The sequence below is a fragment of the Ailuropoda melanoleuca genome, chromosome 2 (genome assembly GCF_002007445.2).
Source record: "Ailuropoda melanoleuca isolate Jingjing chromosome 2, ASM200744v2, whole genome shotgun sequence".
In the NCBI taxonomy this organism is placed as follows: domain Eukaryota; kingdom Metazoa; phylum Chordata; class Mammalia; order Carnivora; family Ursidae; genus Ailuropoda; species Ailuropoda melanoleuca.
Genome location: NC_048219.1, coordinates 92162931 through 92186878, shown reverse-complemented (window position 1 = coordinate 92186878; position 23948 = coordinate 92162931). Strand labels below are relative to the sequence as shown.

At 39.5% G+C, this 23948-nt stretch overlaps 1 pseudogene; it reads right to left on the bottom strand.

The window, feature by feature from the left end:
- Positions 1-20734: 20734 nt before the first annotated feature.
- Positions 20735-23948, bottom strand: part of LOC100464121 — a 33373-nt pseudogene continuing 30159 nt past the window's right edge.

Sequence of the window (23948 nt, the reverse complement as noted above, 5' to 3'; positions counted from 1 at the left end):
TGGCTTTTATGAGATTGAGAAATGTACCCTCTATTCCTACACTCTGAAATGTTTTAATCAGGAAAGGATTATTTGCTTTTTTTCTTAATGATTTTTTATTATATTATGTTAGTCACCATACATTACATCCCCAATTATTTGCTTTTTTAAATCATGGTGTTCATAAAAATTTTAATTCCAGTGTAGTTAACATACAGTGCTGTATTGTATACAATATAGTGATTCAACAATTCTATATATTATTCAATACTTATCAGGGTAGTGTACTCTTAATCCCTTTCACCTATTTCTCCTATCTCCCCACCCATCTCCCTTCTGACAACGATCAGTCTGTTCTCCATTGATGAGTCTGTGTTTGGTTTGTTTCTCTTTTTTTCCCCTTTGTTCATTTGTTTTGTTTCCTAAATTCCACATATGAGTGAAATCATATGATATTTGTCTTTCTCTTGACTGGCTTATTTCGCTTAGCATAATATACTCTAGCTCCATCCATGTCCTTGCAAATGGCAATATTTCATTCTCTATGATGGCTGAATCATATTCCATTGTATATATAAACCGCATCTACTTTACCCATTCAAGTATTGATGGACACTTAGGTTGCTCCTATAATTTGACTATTGTAAATTATGCTGAAATAAACATAAGGGTGCATGTATCCCTTTGAATTAGTGTTTTCATATTCTTTGCATGAGTACCTAGTAGTTCGATTTCTGGGTCACAGGGCAGTTCTTTTTTTAACTTTTTGAGGAACCTCCATACTGTCTTCCACAATGGCTGCACCAGTTTGCATTCCTACCAACAGTGCATGAGGGTTCCTATTTCCCCACATCCTCGCCCAAACTTGTTGTTTCTCGTGTTTTTAATTCTAGCCACTCTGACAGACGTGAGGTGATATCTCACTGTGGTTTTGATTTGCATTTTCCTGATGATACGTGTCTTTTCATGTGTCTGTTGGGCATTAGGATGTCTTTGGAGAAATGTGTCTTCATGTCTTCTGCCCATTTTTAATTGGATTATTTGGCTTTTTGGTGTTGAGTTGTATGTTTTTAATATATTTTGGGTACTAACTCTTTATTGGATATGTTATTTGCAACTGTCTTCTCCCATTTTGTAGGTTGTGTTTTAGTTTTATTGGTTGTTTCCTTCACTGTACAGATTTTTATTTTGATGTAGTCCCAATAGGTTATTTTGCTTTTCTTTCCCTTGCTTCAGGAGACATATCTAGAAAGAAGTTGCTATGGCCGATGTCAAAGAGGTTACTGCCTGTGTTCTCCTCTAGGACTTTTGTGTTTTTAGGTCTTACATTTAGGTCTTTAATCCATTTTGAGTTTACTTCTGTGTATGGTGTAAGAAACTGTCTCTTTGTTGAAGAGACTATCTTTTTCCCATTGGATATTCTTCCCCGCTTTGTTGAAAATTAATTGACCATATATTGTGGGTTCATTTTTTGGTTTTCTGTTCTGTTCTATTGATGTATGTGTCTATTTTTGTGCCAGTACCATACTGTTTTGATTACTACAGCTTTGTAATATAACTTGAAGTCTGGAATTGTGATACCTCTGGCTTTGTTTTTCTTTTTCAAGACTGCTTTGGCTTTGTGGGATCTTTTGTGGTTCCATACAATTTAGGATTGTTTGTTCTAACTCTGTGAAAAGTGCTGTTGGTGTTTGATAGGGATTGCTTTAAATGTGTAGGCTGCTTTGGGTAGTGTAGACACATTAACAATATTTATTCTTCCAATACATGAGCATAGAGTGTTTTTCCATTTCTTTGTTTCCTCTTCAATTTCTTTCATCAGTGTTTTATAATTTCAGAGTACAGGTCTTTCACATCCTTGGTTAGGTTTATTCCTAGGTATCTTACTGTTTTTGTCCAATTGTGAATGGGATTGATTCCTTAATTTCTCTTTCTGCTACATCATTATTGGTGTATAGAAATGCAACAGATTTATGTACAATGATTTTGTGTCCTGTGACTTTACTAAATTTGTTGATCAATTCTAGTAGTTTTTTGGTGAGTTTTCAGGTTTTAAAAATATAGAGTATCATGCCATCTTCAAATAGTGAAAGTTTTATTTCTTCCTTCCTGATTTGGATGCCATTGATCTCTTTCTGTTGTCAGACTGCTGTTGCTTGGACCTGTAGTACTATGTTGAGTAAGTGGTGAGAGTGGGTATCCCTGTTTTGTTGCTGACTATAGAAGAAAAGCTCTCAGTTTTTCCCCATTTAAGATGATATTAGCTGTGGGTTTTTCATATATGGCCTTTATCATGTTGAGATATGTTCCCTCTAAACTTACTATGTTGAGGGTTTTTTATCATGAATTAATGTGCTTTGTCAAATGCTTTTTCTGAATCTATTGATATGGTTCTTATTCTTTTATTAATGTGATGTATCATGTTGATTGCCTTGCAAATATTGAACCACCCTCGCAACCCAAGAATAAATCCTACTTGATCGTGGTGAATGATTTTTTTTTTGAAGTGTATTTTTGGATTCAGTTTGCTAGGATTTTTTTGAGGATTTTTGCATCTATGTTCATCAGGGATATTGGCCTGTAGTTCTCTCTTTTTTTGTGTGGTGCCTATCTGGTTTTGGTATCAGGGCAATGCTGGCCTCATAGAATGAATTTGGAAGTTTTCCATCCTTTTCTATTTTTTGGTATTGTTTGAGAATAACAGGGATTACTTCTTCTTCAAATGTTTGGTAGAATTCAGCTGTGAAGCCATCTGGTCCTGGACTTTTCTTTGTTGGGAGTTTTTTTGATTACAGATTTAATTTCTTTGCTGGTTATTGGTCTGTTCAAATTTTCTATTTCTTCCTGTTTTAGTTTTGGGAGGTTATATGCTTCTAGAAATTTATCCATTTCTTCTAGGTTGTCCAATTTGTTAGCATATGGTTTTTCATAGTATTCTCTAAAAATTGTTTGTTTTTCCTGTGGTATTGATTGTTATTTCTCTTTTTTCATTTGTGACTTTATTTATTTGGTCCTTTCTCTTTTCTTTTTGATAAGTTTGGCTAGAGGTTTATCAACTTTGCTAATTTTTTCAAAGAACCAGCGCCTGGTTTCATTGATCTGTTCTTTGTTTTTTTAGTTTCTATGTCATTTTTTTCTGCTCTAATCTTTAAAAAAAAGATTTTATTTATTTATTTAAGAGAGAGTGAGAGTGAGAGAGAGAGCGAGAGCACGAGCAGGGGGGCGGTACAGAGGGGGAGGGAGAGGGAGAAGCAGACTCCCTGCTGAGCAGGGAACCCTATACGGGGCTCAATCCCAGGACCCTGGGATCATGACCTGAGCCAAAGGCAGATGCTTAACTGACTGAGCCATCCAGGCACCCTCTAGTCTAATCTTTATTGTTTCCTTCCTTCTGCTGGCTTTAGGCTTCATTTGTTGTTCTTTTACTAGCTCCTTTAGGTATAAAGTTAGGTTATTTGGGATTTTTCTTGCTTCTTTAGGTAAGCCTATATTGCTATATACTGCCTCTCAGGGATATGCTCCAAGAAGACTGAATAATCTCCCGACTGTGTGCTCCAGGTGCTCGTCAGATCACTATTCCATGCTGTAGGCTCCCAGTTTGTTGGCCTGCCTTCTCTCTATGAGCAGCACAGTGCCCTCAAGGCTCTATCCCATCCAAGTCCGCTAATCTTTAAAACTCTAGGATTTAAGCCCCACTGGTTGCAAGAACTCATGAAATTCAACCCCTCTTGCTTTCCAAGCCAGCAGCTACCGGGAAACATTCTCCTTGTGAGTTCCCCTATGTACTCCCCACCCCCTTGCCCTTCTCCGTGACCACAGCTCCCTTCCCTCCTCAGCAGCCAGGATCTGTTTTTCCTCTACACTTCCTACCTTCTTCAGTGTGGCTTGTTCTCTCCCTTAAGTTCGGGAGTTCTCTCAGTCTTCAGGTTGATTTCTAGGGTATTTAGGATGATTTCTTGGTTATCTAGGTATATTCATGGGTTGGGGTAAGCCTAGGGTCCTCCTACTCTGTAACCATCTTCCTCTCCAACTTGGCTTATAGGGATTTTTTTTCTTAATTTCTCTTTCTGTTTTGTTATTAGGATATAGAAGTTCAACTGATTTCTATAGGTTAATTTTATATCCTACAACTTTACTGAATTCATTTATTTGTTCTAATAATTTTTTGGTTGAGTCTTTAGGGTTTTCTACTTATACTAGCATGTCATACACAAATAGTGACAGTTTTATTTCTTCCTTACCAATTTGGATGTGTTATTTCTTTTTCATATCTGACTGCTGTGGCTAGGACTTCTAGTACTCTGTTAAATAAAAGCGGTGAGAGTGGATGTCCTTGTCTTGTTTCTGATCTTTGAAGAAGATTTCCAATTTTTCGCTGATGTTAGCTGTGGGTTTGTCATATATGGTCTTTATTATGTTGAGGTATGTTCCCTCTAAAAGCACTTTGTTGAGATGGTTATTTTTTTTCTTGAACAGATGTTGAATTTTGTCAAATGCTTTTTCTGCATCTATTGAGATGATTATATGATTTCTATCCTTCCTTTGTTTAATGTGGTGTATCATGTTAATTGATTTGCTGATACTGAACCATCATTGCATCTCTGGAATAGATCCTACTTTATTGTGGTGGATGATTTTTTTAAAAATGTATTGTTGAATTTAGTCTGCTAATATTCTGTTGAAGATTTTTGCACCTATGTTCATCAAGAATATTGGCTTGTAGCTCTTGTTTCTTTGTTTTTTGTGGGCTTTTTTGGTTTTTTTTTTTTAATGAGTAATTAGCAGCAGGTATTTTACTGAAAGGATCGGAGAAATACAAAGCTTCCCCAGCAAAGCGATTGATAGAGAACTGGCACTTACACTGGACTCTGAATGAACACACAGGCAATAACGATGAATGTTCTGCAAACCCCACGGGTACCACATACCAGGTGACCAACCACCTGTGCAGTCAGGGGCTGACCGGGAAAACGGAAACCACGACAGGTATTTACAACAGAGGGAATGTAACGCAGGGAATTTGTAACAAACAGGGTTCATCGAAGTAACTCACATTAGTCAGGGCTGGAAGCCACTCCTACCCGAATCTGGAGAAACAAAAGGAAGAGACTGTGTTCCTGGAGCCCAGTGTGATCTGAAATCAGGCTGTCCTGTTCAGCGAAAGCTAGAGCGATGGTAGAGCTGCTACTAGAGAGACATCCCAGGCAGACGTGAAAGGAGAAATACTCCGGCTTCTTCCTTGTCCCCGCCCCCCAATCCCTCACCGGTGCCTCCCATTGGCTGGCGCAGGAGTCTGGGAAATGCAGCCTGTTGGGTCATTCCTGTTGTGATACAGAGCAGGGAATGGATGTAGAACGGATCTGAGAGCAAATAGGACCACAGAACGGTGGGGGACATGGCACGCGGCGAGATGAAAGGAGCATCTCAAAGCCATGAGAAAGTCTGATAGGTTTAACAATAACAGTAACACCAGCCAGTTATTGATAACATCATGTGCCACGTGGTACTTGATTTCACTGAAGCTTTCATGACAACCCTGGGAGGTAGGTGGTCTTTTCCCCATTTTATGGATGAGAAAACTGAGGATCAGACAGTAAATAACTTGCCCAAGGTCTCAGCCACTCAGTGATGGAATTGGAGCTGGAGGCCAGGTTTGTACCACTCAAAGCTTTACTTCTCACTACCACAGTGCACCCCTCACTTAGCTATTCCAGGGTCAAGTGCGGGGAGGGTTGGCAACATCAGAATCCACTGCAAATCATTCATAGTTTGTGGATACGATTATATTCAAGCAACTGAGTCATAGAATGTCTAGAATTTTCACTTATGGATTGCTTCAGCAAATTTTTCTCCTTTTCAGAAAATTCTTTTGTTGGTCTCATAGTCTCGAGGTCGTGGCATCTCCAGGTACTATTTTGGTGAAGTACCTAAGCTGGGCAGATCCCTCCTGAAAGTCTAATTGAGGTTCTGGTCCCCAAAGTGGGAACTTCTACACGAGAAGAATACCTTGAACAAATCTTATTTTGCCTTGTTTCTTTTTTTTTCTTCTTAAATAGCAGTTCTAGTGGTTGTATAGTGGAATCTCATTATATTTTTAATTTGCATTTCCCTGGTAAATAATGGTGTTGAGCATCTTTTCATGTGCTTATTGCCCATCTGTACATCTTCTTCTGTGAGGTGCCTGTTCAAATCTTTTGCCCATTTTTTTCCTTTGGGTTGTATTATTGAGTAGTAAAAGTTCTTTATATATTCTGGATTCATATTCTTTGTGAGATATATATATATTCATATATACATATTTATTAATCTTTTCTTATAGTCTGTTGCCTGCCTATTCTTTTTTTTCCCCTAAGGAATTATATATTTGCTGTGTCTTTTTTTTTTTAATGATTTTTTATTATATTATGTTAGTCAACATAGAGTACATCCTCGGATTCCGATGTAAAGTTCGATGCTCCATTAGTTGCGTATAACACCCAGTGTACCATGCAATACGTGCCCTCCTTACCACCATTCACCAGTCTATCCCATTCCCCCACCCCCCTCCCCTCTGAAGTCCTCAGTTTGTTTCTCATAGTCCATAGTCTCTCATGTTTCATTCCCCCTTCTGATTACCCCCCTTTCTTTATCCCTTTATTCCCCTACCGATCATCCTAGTTCTTATGTTCCATAGATGAGAGAAATCATATGATAATTGTCTTTCTCTGCTTGACTTATTTCACTTAGCATTATCTCCTCCAGTGCCGTCCATGTTGCAGCAAATGTTGAGAATTCGTTCTTTCTGATAGCTGAGTAATATTCCATTGTATATATGGACCACAGCTTCTTAATCCAGTCATCTGTTGAAGGGCATCTCGGCTCCTTCCATGATTTGGCTATTGTGGACAATGCAGCTATGAACATTGGGGTGCATATGGCCCTTCTCTTTACTACGTCTGTATCTTTGGGGTAAACACCCAGTAGTGCAATGGCTGGGTCATAGGGTAGTTCAATTTTTAACTTTTTAAGGGACCTCCACACTGTTTTCCAGAGTGGCTGTACCAACTTGCATTCCCACCAACAATGTAGGAGGGATCCCCTTTCTCCACATCCTCTCCAACAATTGTTGTTTCTTGCCTTGTCTATCTTTGCCATTCTAACTGGCGTAAGGTGGTATCTCAGTGTGGTTTTGATTTGAATTTCCCTGATGGCTAATGATTTTGAACATTTTTTCATGTGTCTGTTAGCCATTTGTATGTCTTCATTGGAAAAGTGTCTGTTCATATCTTCTGCCCATTTTATGATTTGTTTATTTGTTTCTCGTGTATTGAGTTTGAGAAGTTCTTTGTAGATCTTGGATACCAGTCCTTTATCTGTGGTGTCCTTTGCAAATATATTCTCCCATTCCGTGGGCTGTCTCTTAGTTTTTTTGACTGTTTCCTTGGCTGTGCAGAAGCTCTTTATCCTGATAAAGTCCCATAAGTTCATTTTATCTTTTATTTCTCTTGCCTTTGGAGATGTGTCGTGAAAAAGGTTGCTCTGGCCGATGTCATAGAAGTTGTTGCCTATGTTCTCCTCTAGAATTTTGATGGATTCCTGTCTCACATTGAGGTCTTTCATCCATTTGGAGTTTATTTTTGTGTATGGTGTGAGAGAGTGGTCAAGTTTCATTCTTTTGCATGTAGCTGTCCAATTTTCCCAGCACCATTTATTGAAGAGACTGTCTTTTTTCCACCGGATGTTTTTTCCTGCTTTATCAAAGATTAGTTGCCCAAAGAGCCGAGGGTCCATTTCTGGGTTCTCTATTCTGTTCCATTGGTCGATGTGTCTGTTTTTGTGCCAGTACCATGCTGTCTTTGTGATCACAGCTTTGTAGTACAGCTCGAAATCCGGCATTGTGATGCCCCCAGCTTTGTTTTTCCTTTTCAACAGTTCCTTGGAGATTCGGGGCCTTTTCTGGTTCCATACAAATTTAAGGACTATTTGTTCCAGTTCTTTGAAAAATGTCCTCGGTATTTTGATCGGGATAGCATTGAAAGTGTAGATTGCTCTGGGTAGTATGGACATTTTAACTATGTTAATTCTTCCAATCCATGAGCATGGAATATTTTTCCATCTTTTTATGTCTTCCTCAATATCTTTCAAAAGTGATCTATAGTTTCTAGCATATAGGTCCTTTACGTCTCTGGTTAAGTTAATTCCAAGGTAACGCATGGTTTTTGGTGTTATTGTAAATGGGATGGATTCCCTAATTTCTCTTTCTTCAGTCTCGTTATTCGTGTATAGAAATGCAACTGATTTCTGGGCATTGATTTTGTATCCTGCCACCTTACTGAATTGTTCTATAACTTCTAATAGTTTGGGAGTGGATTCCTTTGGGTTTTCCATATAGAGTATCATGTCATCTGCAAAGAGAGACAGTTTGACTTCTTCTTTGCCGATTTGGATACCTTTGATCCCTTTTTGTCTTCTGATTGCTGTTGCAAGGACTTCTAGTACTATGTTGAATAATAGTGGCGAGAGTGGGCATCCTTGTCGTGTTCCTGATCTTAAGGGAAAGGCTTCCAGCTTTTCCCCATTGAGAATAATGCTTGCAGTAGGCTTTTCATAGATGGCTTTTATGAGATTGAGAAATGTACCCTCTATTCCTACACTCTGAAGGGTTTTAATCAGGAAAGGATGCTGTATTTTGTCAAATGCTTTTTCTGCATCAATTGAGAGGATCATATGGTTCTTGAGTCTTTTCTTGTTGATATGATGTATCACATTGATTGATTTGCGAGTGTTGAACCATGCTTGCATCCCAGGTATGAATCCCACTTGGTCATGATGGATAATCCTTTTAATGTACTGTTGGATTCTATTAGCAAGGATCTTGTTGAGGATTTTGGCATCCATATTCATTAGAGAAATCGGTCTGTAATTCTCCTTTTTGAGGGGGTCTTTGCCTGGTTTGGGGATCAAGGTAATATTAGCCTCATAGAATGAGTTTGGTAGCTTTCCTTCTGTTTCTATTTTTTGAAATAGCTTTAGGAGAATAGGTATTATTTCTTCTTTGAATGTTTGGTAGAATTCCCCAGGAAAACCGTCTGGGCCTGGAGTTTTATTATTTGGAAGGTTGTTTATCACTGACTCAATTTCTTCATAGTTAATTGGCCTATTTAAGAAATCTATTTCTTCCTGTTTCAGTCTTGGTAGTTTATAGGTTTCCAGGAAGGCCTCCATCTCTTCCAGATTGTTTAGTTTTTTGGCATATAGCTGTTGATAAAAGTTTCTAATAATCCTTGCAATTTCAATGGTGCTGGTCGTGACCTCTCCCTTTTCAGTCATAATTTTAATAATCTCAGTCCTTTCTCTTTGTTTTTGGACAAGTTTTGCCAGTGGTCTATCAATTTTATGGATTCTCTCAAAGAACCAGCTTCTAGTCCTGTTGATCTGCTCTACTGTGGTTCTGGTCTCTAATTCATTGATTTCTGCTCTAATCTTGGTCAACTCCTTCCTTGTCAGTGGGTTAGGCCTGTCCCTCTGTTGCTGTTCCAGTTTCTTGAGGTGAGAATATAGAAACTGCATTTTAGATTTTTCTATTCTTTTGAGTGAGGCTTGGATGGCTATGTATTTCCCCCTTAGGACTGCCTTTGCAGTATCCCATAGGTTTTGGACCGTTGTGTATTCATTCTCGTTGGTCTCCATAAATTGTTTAATTTGTTTTTTGATTTCCTGGTTTATCGAGTCATTCTTGAGCAGGATGGTTCTTAGCCTCCAAGTGTTTGAGTTTCTTCCAGGTTTTTCCTTGTGGTTGAGTTCCAATTTCAGAGCGTTGTGGTCTGAGAATATGCAGGGGATAATTTCAATCTTTTGGTATTGGCTGAGACCTGTTTTGTGTCCCAGAGCATGATCTATTCTTGAGAATGTTCCATGGGCATTTGAATAGAATGAGTATTCTTTGGTTCTGGGGTGTAGTGTTCTATATATATCTATGAGGTCCAACTCGTCGAGTATGGCATTCAAAGCCTTTGATTCTTTGCTTAGTTTTTGCCAGGGTGTTCTGTCTATTTCTGATAGTGGGGTGTTGAGGTCCCCTACTATTACTGTGTTCTTATCTATATGTCTCTTTATTTTGGTTAAGAGTTGGCTTGTGTATCTTGCTGCTCCCCTGTTGGGGGCATATATATTAATAATTGTCATATCCACTTGTTGAATACTTCCTTTAAGAATAATATAGTGCCCTTCTGTATCTCTCTCTATGGCCTCTAGTTTAAAATCCAGTCTATCTGATATGAGAATTGCTACTCCAGCTTTCTTTTGAGGTCCATTTGCGTGGAAGATGGTACTCCATCCCCTTACTCTAAGTCTGAATGCATCTTTGGGTTCAAAATGAGTCTCTTGTAGACAGCAAATGGATGGGTCATGTCTTTTTAGCCAATCTGCAACCTGTGGCATTTTATGGGACCATTCAAGCCGTTCACGTTGAGACTGCATAATGAGAGATATCATTTTAATGATGCCATGTTGCCAGTAAAGTCTTTGTTTGTATCGGTTGTGACTTTCTACTCTGTATCACTCTTGGGGCCTTTTTACCTTTATAGAACCCCCCTTAATATCTCCTGTAGGGCAGGTTTCGTGGTTACGAAATTGGTTAATGACTGGCGATTCTGGAACGTCTTTATTTCTCCATCAATTCTGAATGACAGCCTTGCTGGATAAAGGATCCTTGGCTGCATGTTTTTCTCTGAAAGAGCTTTAAAAATGCCCCCCCAAGCCTTTCTCTCATTCCAGGTCTCTGTAGACAGGTCTGACGTAATCCTGATACCTTTGCCTTGGTACGTGAGAAATTTCTTTGCCCTGGCCGCTTTCAATACTGTATCCTTGGATCTAATATTTGCGAATTGCACTATGACATGCCGTGGCGTAGGTTTGTCCTGGTTGAGCTTGGATGGGGTCCTCTCTGCCTCTTGGACACGAATGTTTGTTTCCCTTGCTAGATTAGGGAAGTTTTCAGCTACAATTTGTTCAAATATCTATTCTAGACTGCTGGTTTTCTCCACCCCCTCAGTGATGCCGATGATTCTGATATTGGATTGTTTCATAGAGTCAGTAATCTCGCACAATCTACATTCGTGGGCATGGAGTTTTTTAAGAGNTTTTAAGACCAGCTTCTATTTTCGTTTTTTCTTCTACTAACCCATCCTCCAATTCGCTAACGCGTTCCTCTGCCTCGGTGACCCTGGCCGTCAGAGCCTCTAGTTTTGACTGCATTTGGCTCATAGAATTTTTAATTTCTGTCAGATTCACTCTCATTTCTGCCCTTAGGGATTCTATATTCTCAGTAACATTTTCGTTAATACTTTTTTCAAGTCTACTCATCATCTTGACTGTTGTTGCTCTGAATTCCATTTCTGATAATTTGGATACATCCAAATCTATTATTTCTGTGGCAGAGGCCACAAACTCATTATCTTTTCTTTGCTAGGGGGGACTTCTCCTTCTCGTCATTCTGATGAGGAGAGATTGCGGGGTTGTCCTGAGCCCAAGTTACTGACTGGGACCCAGGCCGTGCGCCCTTGTTTTATAGAGATCTTAGGGATGTGGGCTTCTTCTTTAAAGATTTTATTTATTTATTTGAGAGAGAGAGACAGTCAGCAAGAAAGGGAACCCAAGCAGGGGAGTGGGAGAGTAAGAAGCAGGCTCCCAGCGGAGGAGCCCGATGAGGGACTCCTTTCCGGAACGTTGTGATCACACCCTAATCCGAAGACAGGCACTTAATGACTGCGCCACCCTGGCACCCTGGGTTTTGGGCTTCTTGATTTTTCAGCCTGCCTTCTGGGGGAGGGGCCTGACGTGCCGATACTCAGGCAACCCTGTTTGGGTAGAGTCTCCGTGCCCCCTGTGAGGGGTGATGGGATGGGCGCCCTGTGAGCCGGTATTTCCAGGCTTTTGTTCTCTGGTGGCTTTCCCTGGCAGTTTTCTGTGCCTGTTCTGAGAGTCAGAGCAGCAGTGGCCGTATCCTAGCCTCTGTCTCAGAGTGAGAGATTGTAGTTCGCTCTCCACTGATGTTCTGGCCACTTTAACTCTGTTTCAATTGGTGCTGCTAAAAACCCTGCAGCGACCCGGGATGTGCTCCCCACAGCCTGTGTGCCAGCCCTCACTTCCAGGGCCAGTAAGTCTCTGTCCTTTGTGCTTCTAACACTGCCCGCTGCCCCCGGCTCCCACGCGCGCTCCTGAGCTCCCGAGCTCCCTGTTTCAGTCTGGTTCGCCTGTGCTCTGGAGTGCCAGTTTTCAGTCTGGTTGCGCTTGCACTCCTGAGCTCTCGGTTTCACTCTAGTTCGAGTGTGCGGTCGGGAGCTCCCGTTTTCAGTTTGGACACGGGCGTTCCCACACTCACTGTCTCAGTCCGCTCTCTTGCGGATGCTGGTCTGAGAGTCCAGCCCGCTCCCCAGCACAAGGGGCTATTGCTTCCCGGCGCCTGAACACAGAGGCTCCCTCCCCCTTCCCTTTATCTTCCTATATCTGTGCTCGGATTCACAGCTCCCCGCTTTGTACCTCAATACTCAGCACTGGAGATGTTCATTTGTAGAGATCCAGATGTATCTTCCTGCATCTCAGGCTGATTCTGTGGGTGTTCAGAATGGTCTGGTAGATATCCAGCTCGACTCGGACCAGCTGAGAAAGGGTCGCCTACTCCTCCTCAATCTTTTCTCCTCCTTGAAGAAATTGGTTGCCTTTCTGTTCATAGAGTTTCTGCTACTCTTTTGTTCATTCTCCAGTTGCATTCATAGGTATTCGGAATTTTGGTAGCTCTCTCGCTGAATTCCTGGGACCAGACGAACTTTAGGTCTCCTGCTCCTCCGCCATCTTGGAACGCCCATGGGGGGGGGAGTTTTTTTTTTTGGTAGTAGTATCTTTGTCTTATTTTGGTATCAGGGTAATGCTGGCCTCCTACCATGAATTTGGAAGTTTTCCTTCCTCTTCTATTTTTTGGAATAGTGTGAGAAGGATAGGTATTAACTATTCTTTAAATGTTTAGTAGAATTCAACTGTGAACCCATCTGGTCCTGAACTTTTGTTTGTTGGGAATTTTTTGATTACCGATTCAATTTTGTCATTAGCAATCTGTTGGTTCAGTTTTTCTATTTCTTCCTGATTCAGTCTTAGAAGTGTCTGTGCTTCTAGGAAGTTATCCTTTTCATCTAGGTTGTCCAATTTGTTGGCATATAATTTTTCCTAGTAATATCTAATAAAACTTTGTATTTCTGTGGGGTTAGTTGTAACTTCTCCTCTTCCATTACTGATTTTATTCATTTTGGTTCTCTTTCTCTCTCTGTGATGAATCTTTCTAACCTCTTATCAATTTTGTTTATATTTTCAAAGAACCATCTTTCTTAATTTTAGTGACCTTTCTTTCTTTCTTTCTTTCTTTCTTTCTTTCTTTTTTCTAGTCTCTGTTTAATTTATTTCCATTCTGATTTTCAATATTTTCTTCCTTCTGCTAACTTTTGGCTTTGTTTGTTCTTCTTTTTCTAGTTCCTTTAGTGTGAGTTTAGATTTTTGCTTGAGATTTTCCTTGTTTCTTGAAGTAGGTTTATGTCACTACAAATTTCCCTCTTAGAACTGCTTTTGCTGCATCCCAAAGATTTTTTTTATTTTTAATTTTTATTTTTTTGATGTAAATTTCGATGATTCATTAGTTGTGTATAACACCCAGTGCACCATGCAATACATGCCCTCCTTACTACCCATCACCTGTCTATCCCATTCCCCCACCCCCTCCCCTCTGAAGCCCTTAGTTTGTTTCTCAGAGTCCATAGTCTCTCATGCTTCATTCCCCCTTCTGATTACCCGCCCCTTTCTTTATCCTTTTCTTCATCCCAAAGATTTTGAACCATGTGCTTCCATTTCATTTGTCTAGGTATTATTTTATTTGTTATTTTATTTCTTTTATTTGTTTATTTCTTCATTGACCTTTGGTTGTTTAGTAGCATATCGCTTAGCCTCCATGTGTTTGTGGTCTTTTTCAGGTTTTCTTCTTGTAATTGATTTCTGGTTTGAATCTGTTGTGGTTGAAAAGACGCTCGACATGATTTCAATCTTTTCATCGACATGTTCTATGGACTAACATATGACCTATCCTGGAGAATGCTCCATGTGTGCTTGAAAAGAATGTGTATTCTGCTGTTTCTGGATAGAATGTTCTGTATATATTTGTTAAATCAATCTGGTCTATTCAAACCACTCTTTCCTTGTTGAATTTCTGTCTGGATGATATATCCATTGATATAAGTAAAGCGTTGAAGTCTCCAGTTATTATTGTATTACTGTGAAATTCTCCCTCTATGTCTGTTAATGGTTGCTTTATATATTTAGGTGCTCCTATGTTGGGTGCATAGATATTTACAATTGTTATATCATCTTACTGGATTGATTCCTTTATCATTATGTAATGCTGTTCTTTGTCTATTGTTTGCATTTGTTTTAAAGTCTATTTCGTCAAATATAAGTTTAGCTACCCCAGCTTTTTGTCATTTCCATTTGCATGGAATATTTTTTTCCATCCCTTCTCTCTCACTCTGTATGTGTCTTTAGGTTTGAAGTGAGTGTCTTGTAGACAGCGTATAGATGGGTCTTTTTTTTTTTTTAAATTTATTCAGCCACCTTATGTTTTTTTTTTAAAGATTTTCATTTATTTATTTATTTGACAGAGATAGAGGCAGCCAGCGAGAGAGGGAACACAAGCAGGGGGAGTGGGAGAGGAAGAAGCAGGCTCATAACGGAGGAGCCTGATGTGGGGCTCAATCCCATAACGCCGGGATCACGCCCTGAGCCGAAGGCAGATGCTTAACTGATGTGCCACCCAGGTGCCCTCTCACCTTATGTTTTTTGATTAAATCTTTTAGACCATTTATATTGGAAGTAATTATTTTATTTTTTTATTATTATTTTTAAAGATTTTATTTATTTATTGACACACACACAGAGAGAGAGAAAGTGCAAGCAGGCAGAGCAGCAGGCAGAGGGGGAGGGAGAAGCAGACTCCCCGCTGAGCAGAGAGCCCAGTGGGGGTTCGATTCCAAGAGCCAAGGATCACGACCTGAGCTGAAGGCAGACACTTAATTAACTGAGCCACCCAGGCACCCCTGAAGTAATTTTTAATAAGTATGTATTTATTGACATTTTTAAAACTGTTTTCTAGTTCTTCTTTTTTCCTTTTTCTTCTCTTGCTCTCTTCCTTTGTGATTTGATGACTTTTTTTAGTGCTGTGGTTGGATTCCTTTGTTTTTATTTATTTTGTGTATCTATTATAGATTTTTGGTTTGTGGTTTCCAGGAGGCCCATATATAACATCTTATGTATATAGCTGTCTCTATTAAATTGATGGTTGTTTGAGTTTGAACACATTTTAAAAGCACTATGTTATTACTCACTCCTCTCCACAAAAGTACAGGAGTGAGAGTTCCATTTTTCTAGCTGAAAAGCAATCTCATTTGGAAAATATTTTAAAGATGTGATTTGGGCAGCAAAATTGGTGTATTTAATTAATTTTTTTGGCATTCCTAATAAACTAAATTTGAAACCATAGGAGAAGCATGATTTCAACACATTCAGGATATTTAAGGGTTCAAAAGACATTATTGTTAGAGCAAATAAAAATAAGTGATTGCCCTAGCTACAATATGAAGAAAATGTTACAATGAAGATAGTTTGAAAAAACAGAATTGGAGATATCGTTATATCTCACATTACGTGTCTCAAACTTTTGTTCATTATTTTCTACAAAAAAATTGAAACATTAAGGAAATGTAGTTAGGTAAAATATCCATTTGCTGATAATTTAATTAAACTTTGAGCTTGGAGAGTGAGCTGGTTTTGTATTTACCTTGAAGGATGACTCTAAGATGTTAAGATGAAAAAAATTTTCATTTGCCAAGGAAAAAGAATGTATTGTTTTGTTGTTTTGTAGTCACTGTTCTATTAGTATGAACTACAATTTTCAATGCTGACTTAATAAATATTAAAAGACAGCCTTGACAGTCCATTAGCTGTGCACAATGCATAGTTCCATGTATTTCGAACCATATTAAGCCTACCAATTACACAATTGTACTCACGCATTGCAATATATTTTTCTAATTTTGGGGGGGGTATTTATTTGTTACATTTAAATATTAGTAAATAAGATTTTATGTAAGTGTGGTTATGATTTTACTTTACTGTATGTTATAGGCTGAATTGTGTCCCCCAAAAATTCATATCTTGATGTCTAAACTCCCAGTCTCTCAGAATGTGACTCTATTCAGAGATAGGGGATTAAAGAGGTGATATGGTTAGGGTGGTTTCCCAGTCCAGTCTTACTGGTTTCCTTATTAGAAGAGGATATGAGAACAGAGAGACACCAAGGGTTCAGGCGCGCTGAGGAAAGTCATATGGGGACAGAGTGAGAAGGCAGTCATCCTCAAACCAGGGGGAGAACCCTCAGGAGAAACCAAATCCACTGATACTTTGATCTTGGACTTTCAGCCTCCAGAACTGTGAGACAATAAATTTCTGCTGTTTAAACCATGCAGTCAGTGATATTTTGTTTGGCAGCCTGAGCAAACTATATATGATATATACAAAGTATGTTGGCAAGGGTACTGTTTGGTGAAATTTTAGTTTTAGTTGTGTGTATGGGTACTAAGTCTCAATGCAAGATGCATTTCTTATTATGGGTTACAGGTCTAATTTGAAAAACATCAAATTAGAAGAAATGAAGGATTTTGCCCTCCGCCTCTGACACAAGCCAGTTGAACTAGATACTTGCACTAGGTAAATCTGGAGAAACGTTGGCCCCATCTTTCACAAGGAGAGGCTAAGGACTAGAATAGTGCTCTAGGGTGGAGTTTGGGGTTAGAATTTACAAGGCCTGTGAACTTGGATGGGAAAAAGGTACATATTTATTTTTACTAACTTATATCTGAAAATTAGCTTTTCTATCAAGTATAAATGGAAGCAACAGATTTCAGTAATATTAGGAGTACCTGTAACTTTGTCACCAGTAGAAATCAGACATGTTTTCATATCATGTCATACAAACTGTACCTTAATAGACAAATTACAAACATCATTATATCAAAAGTATATTGGTTATTAGATCTACTGATAGAACTTGTTATTTATTAATAAAGAAATATATGTATTACTATGCACAGGTTTTAAATATGTCTGTATATATTTTCTTAAGGGGGGGAGAAGAAGAGAGAGAATCCTAAGCAGGCTCCATGCCCAGTGTGGAGCCCAATACAGGGCTGGATCTCACAACAGTGAGATCATGACCTGAGCTGAAATCAAGAGTTGGTCACTTGGGGCGCCTGGGTGGCACAGCGGTTAAGCGTCTGCCTTCGGTTCAGGGCGTGATCCCGGCGTTATGGTCTGGAGCCCCACATCAGGCTCTTCCGCTACGAGCCTGCTTCTTCCTCTCGCATTCCCCCTGCTTGTGTTCCCTCTCTTGCTGGCTGTCTCTATCTCTGTCAAATAAATAAATAAAATCTTTAAAAAAAAAAAAGAGTTGGTCGCTTAACTGACTGAGCCACCCAGGTGCCCCAAAGATATATTTTGAAGCTAACTATGCTTATACATAGTTTGTTCCCTTCGGAGCCCTATGTATCTTGTCTTATGCATTTGAAAACATTTTTCTGGCAATGGCCTATAGGCTTCATGAGACTGTCAAAGGGGATCTGTGATAAATAAATGGTTAAGAAAATCCTCTCTACAGCTTTATTTTGAAGTTTCACAGCCTCCCTCTGCTACCCTTCACCTGGGTATTTTCTTACCTGTCTCTTTCGGCTTCTACTCTTTTAGTCACTACCAGTACTCTCCTTCTGACCAATTCATTTTAACTGACTACTTCTTTGGTTCTCACTTTGACTTGACCTGTTCCCAAAGGCTGCCTCTTCATTTGCCACCTCTTGCAGTACCACCCAAGGATAGTGTCCCACCCTGGTAACAGGGCCAGAAAACTGACCCCAGGACCGTGACCTCAGACTGCTGAGGACCTGCCAGAAGAAGGTTCCTTAGTCCTGTGGCCACAAGGCCACCCAAGGAACTGATGGACATTTGTAAAACAGCTTATATAGTCAGCAGCACAAATGGGAACCCTTCTGTTCCAGGCCCCGTGGACCTGTTCCTGCCTCCTGAGGGTGTTTGGCTTACTTTTGTGGTTTCCCCGATTACATAATTTCATATTTAGAACCCCCAGCTCATGACTTGAATGTGTTGCCCCATCCTAGGCCTTCTAGATTCCAGATGCCCACATTTCTATGTCTCATTTGCACCATCAGTGGCCATATAGGGTGTGTCCACTTCCTTGCACAGCCTGTCTGCTGGTTCACAGTAATTCAGATCTTCATCCACTGGGGTTTCCCCATGCATACGGCATTCCCATTCTGGCTTGCCCACCTGGTCAACACTGGGGGGAATTCTACATTGTACAAAGAACAGAGTGATACCATCCAGTGATACTAACCACCCCTTCTTTGTGGGAGAGATTATCCTGAAGAGAAGGAGGGGCAATTCGGCTCCTGCAGCACTCACGTGTCAGTGGCACGCTCTGGCCTCTAGAGGGATCCCTATGAATGAGGGACAGGAAATGAAGCAGTTCTGAGCCTTCTGGGAGCAGGAATCTGGAACCTTTGATCACTAGCTGTCCTGGAGAATGGGGCTCATGTCTCGGCTACATATCCTAAATTCACTGATGTTTTTTAGTGTTCTTTGGGCAGTTATGCCTTACTTGATGTATCCTGTCTAGTCTGTCCTCCCACGAGCCTCTGCCCACTGCCAACATTTATCTATGTGGGGGTCATGATGCAAATAGATTCTTAACTGCTTGCCTCAGCCTGGCCTAAGTATCCAAGTACTTAGTACTAACGCAGTCCCTCAGTGGAGGCTCCAGATTGTGGCCGACAGGTGCAGTGGGTGTATCTAGAACGCAGCCAGTCACGGACGAACGCATATCTCTAATCTCATCTGGGCTTCTATCTAGGAATAAACAATGCTCTGTATCATGTTCAGTTTTGTTTTCCCTTCACACTGATTGTCAGAAGTGCTTCGATACATTACTTTTCTCACCTTTTTATTCAGAAATATTTCAAACACACGGAAGAGTTGAAAGTGTTGCATAAAGAACAACTGTGTTCCATCCACTTAAATTTAACAATTTTTAACATTCTGCTGTCTTTGCACCCTCAACCATCTCTTAGTTTGTGTGTGGGGGATTGTGTTTGTTTGTTTATGCCCACTTTCTTCCCCAGGGTCTGCTGGAAGCTAAGTTCAGACATCGAGATGCTTCATCCTAAAATACTTTAGTATACATCTCCTAAGAACTCTCTCCTACAAAACTTTCAAACCATAAAAGTTTCAATCCAAAACAGTCTCAAACCAAAGAAGAGCTCCATATCCCCAAAGAACCCAGGCCTTTTGTTATTCAGTTGGGAGACTGGTTTTCTCAGCATGTGTGCTGGCATTCGTGGGCGCTAGGTTCCAGGCTGTTGCTCCTCCCAAGGGCCAGCCGCTGGGCCTGCCTTTTATTGTTCTTCTGGGCCTCGTCCTGATTCTGATTAAGGAACCAGACACTCAGGGTCTGGGCTTTCCGGGCACAAATAACTCACCCATTCTTCTATTTTATGTTTTAAATGTTATTCTTTTGAGTAGGAAATACATTCACATGTTATAAAAGGCTGAATAATGCAAAGCCCCCTGCTCCCCACCTCTCCTGTCTCATAGCCCCCCTGAGCCCCTCCCTGGAGGAAACCCATCTTCTTAGCTTCTTGCAAGCCATTCCCAAGATTGCTTATATGTTTACAAGCAAATACATGTGATGTCAATGTCTCCCTTTTACTACAGAAATGATAGCACATTATACACACTGCTCTGCACATATGTTTATCAATAACTTTAAAAATATGGGGCGCCTGGGTGGCTCAATTGGTTAAATGTCTGCCTTCGGCTCAGGTCATGATCCCAGTGTCCTGGGGTTGAGCCCCACATCAGGCTCCCTGTTCAGCAGGGGTCTGCTTCTCCCTCCTCCTGCTCTTGAGCTCTCGCTCTCTCCCCCTCTCTCTCCCTTTCAAATAAATAAATAAATAAAATCTTTAAAAAACTTAAAAAGTATATAACTAAAAGATAAGCACAATGCTATATTTGAAACTGGTACCTAAAATTAAAACTTCTCTGCTGTACTCAAGCTTCTCAACTGTTATACATACATGAACACCACAGAAAGTGGTGTTTCCTTAGGAAGCCTCCATTCTTACAAAGTGGTTTCCCTTGAGACTCCTACCAAGCACCATCAAGAGAAATCCAAAATCCAAACTCCATCTAGTATGAAAGACAATCCTATCTAGTACCAAACATAACCCTAACTAATACAGTCCTGAGACTCTATCTTCCTAGCATGATGTATACCATATTAAGTACCTCTTTCTAATATATAATTTAACATAGACATAGTAGACAGCTCCTACATTTTGGAGCCTGCTGATATAATTTATATTTGCAAATCCTAAACCCTTATCCTGCCTACCTTGCCTTGCTCATTCCTTCCCCTGGAAACCACAATAATAACTCTTGCCCAGGTTTTCCTCTTGTTCTCTGTGTCTCCTGACTGAACTCCTGCTTCCCACATGGCCCTGGATGGCATAGCATGTCCCTTTCTCCTAGAAACTATGAGTAACTATATTTTTTCCCCTTTAGGTTCTTAGTTTATTAATCCTTTCATGAAAAATATGCACAATCACCACTGATTAAGTCACTGCAGAATCTTTACTCCTTCTGTTGTCCAATCTCCAACTAACTTCTTTTTGCCAGCACCAACATCGGCTTCTGTAGTCTCCCTGAATTTCTTTATTCTGTTCTTGCATTCCTTTTGCTGTTTTCTCAACATCTTTCTCTTCTTGTATAGGCCATGTCTTGCAAGTCTATGTTTGGGTTCTTTTTTTTTTGCATAATCCAAAGAATCATGAATCGTGCCAAAGCTAGAAGTCTTGCCACCACCAAAATGGGTTCTGAATCCAAATACAAAGATGACATCTGGTGTGGTCTTGTACATTTTGGCTGTTTCTTCTGAATATCTGTCTTAGGTACTGTTGCCTTTTCAAGGTGAAGAACATCAGTGACCATCTGTTTCTGCCAAAGTAGTCCATTGGTCGTGAACTTCCTGGTCTGGATGGTTACTGATGATGGTAGCCAAGCTTCAAGCAGCCAGGGAGAAAAAAATTGTCTTTATTCCATGGCAACCATTTCCTGGTCTGTTCCTCACTATGCCTGAATAATATTTAAACCTACATTTTAAAACAATCATGAAGTTTATATAATCAAAGGAAGATATGGTAACATCTCAATTGAATTTTACTTAAAAGTTATTTATCTGTGTAGGTGGAGTACAAGGGAGAATTGCAATGGCCTGTCCAATACTAGATAACTAAGTTAAATTATTCCCAAGACAAAATGAGAGTCAAAGTCAATGAATTTAATTCATGCTGATTTATCACATAAACTGATCACTTAAAATTGAGAAAGCAGAACAAACCTTTTGATTTCTTTACTCAAAAAAGGGAAAATTAACCATTTTCTTAGTAATCTTCAGATGTTCCTTTTGTTACAAGAAGTAAAGAGCATGACATCTAGTTCTGTCTAGAAAAAGGTGTAACTTACAGATTCAAAGCAACATCTATCAAAATTCTAGCTAGCTTTTTTTAGAAATTGACAAGTCAAAATTTATATGGAAAGACAAGGGATTCACAATATCCAAAGCAATCTTAAAAAGAGCAAAGCTAGAGGAATTGTATTTCCCTGTTTCAAAACTTACTACAAAGTTATGGTAATCAGCCAGTGTGGTGCTGGCATAGGATAGGTATATAGGTCAATGGAATAGAACTGAGAATCTAAAAATAACCCCTTGCATTGTGGTCAATTGATTTCCAAAAAGGGTGCCAAGATAATTCAATTGGAGAAAGGATAGTCTTTTCAACAAATGGTGCTGGGACACTGGATACCAACATGCTAAAGAATGAAGTTGGATCCGTTGCTTACATCACACAGAAAAATTAATTCCCAATGGTTCATATAAAACTATAAAACTCTTAGATGTAGGGGTCTGAGAAACACAGAAATATGTCTTCATGACTTTAGGGTAGGCAAAGTCTTCTTAGGTGTCCATCAGAAAAGTGAATAGACAAGGACATCTAGCTGGCTCAGATGGTAAAGCATGCAACTCCATCTCAGGGTCATGAGTTTGAGCCCCATGTTGGATGTAGAGCCTACTTAAAAAAAAAAAAAGGGGGAGGGACGCCTGGGTGGCTCAGTTGGTTAAGCAACTGCATTCAGCTTGGGTGGTGATCCCAGGGTTCTGGGATCGAATCCAGAGTTTGGCTCCTTGCTCAGCAGGGAGCCTGCTTCTCCCTCTGCCTGCCACTCCCTCTGCTTCTGCACTCTCTCTGTCAAATAGATAAATAAAATCTTTAAACAAAAAAAAAGTAAAAGACAATCCGCAGAGTGGAACAAAATGTTTTCAAATCACATATCTGATAAGCAACTTACATCCACAATATGTAAAGAATCTTATATCTCAATAATAAAAAAAGACAGCCCAACAAAAAATAGGCAAAGAATATGAACAGACATTTCTCTAAAGAAGATATGCATGTGAAAAGATACTCAGCATCATTAGTAATTAGGAAATACAAATCAAAAGCACAGTGATCAAATGAGGGAAATACAGTTCAAAAGAATCACATCCACTGTAATCGTTATAGTAAGACGGAAAATAACTAATGTTGGTGAGGATATGGTGTACTTGGAACCCTCATACACTGCTGGTGGGAATGTAAAGTGGTGCAGACATTTTGTAAAAAGATTGTCATTTTCTGAAACACAGAGTTATCATATGAACAGAAATTCCACTCTTATGTGTATTCCCTGGAGACACGGGAAACTTGTATGTGAACTTGCAGCATTATTCATAATAGCCCCAAAGTGGAAACAATTCAAATGTCCATTAGCTGATAAATGGGTAAATCCAATGTGGTATAGCGATACAATAGAATATTTTTTCAGTTATGAAAAGCAATGAAACACTACATTTAATGCAATGAAGCGCTACAAATGGAAGAACTTTAAAAACATTATTCTGAGTGAAAGAAGCCAGTCACAAAAGACCACATATTTTATGATTTCAGTTATATGAAATGTCAAAAAGAGGCAAATCCATGGAGACAGAAAGTAGATTAGTGGGGATGGGGTGGAGAGTTGTTGGTAAATAGGAAGTGACTGCTAATGCATACAGGGTTGCTTTTAGGGTGATAAAATATTCTAGAGTTGATTGTGGGTGATGGTCGCAAAACTCTGAATATACTAAAACCCACAGAATTGTACACTTCAGTGTGAATTGTAGTCTATGTGAATTATATTACAATCAAGTTATTTTAAAAATGTGTAACTTACTTATCTCAGATGCATGAATAAAATATTCGTGCCAAAGGGCACCACACTTCCATTGTATGATGGAAAGAATGTTTTAAATCCAGGGTAGCCCTTAACCTTAGATATCATTTAAGTTTTGTTTTATGTTTTATGACATTATAGATTACTACATGTAGGGAACCTTTTACTTTATAATCCTAAGTTAAGTAAATAAAAATAATAGTTGCTTGAGAAAAGTTCTTCCCAGTAGCCATTTTTTTCCAGAGAGATTGAACCTTCTTTTTTTTAATATTTTTTTATTACATTATGTTAGTCACCATACAGTACATCCCTGGTTTCTGATGCAAAGTTCGATGATTCATTAGTTGTGTATAACACCCAGTGCCACCATGCAATATGTGCCCTCCTTACTACCCATCGCCAGTCTATCCCATTCCCCCACCCCCTCCCCTCTGAAGCCCTCAGTTTGTTTCTCAGAGTCCATAGTCTCCCATGCGTTACTCCTCCTTCTGTTTACCCTCCTTTCTTTTTTTTTTTTTTTT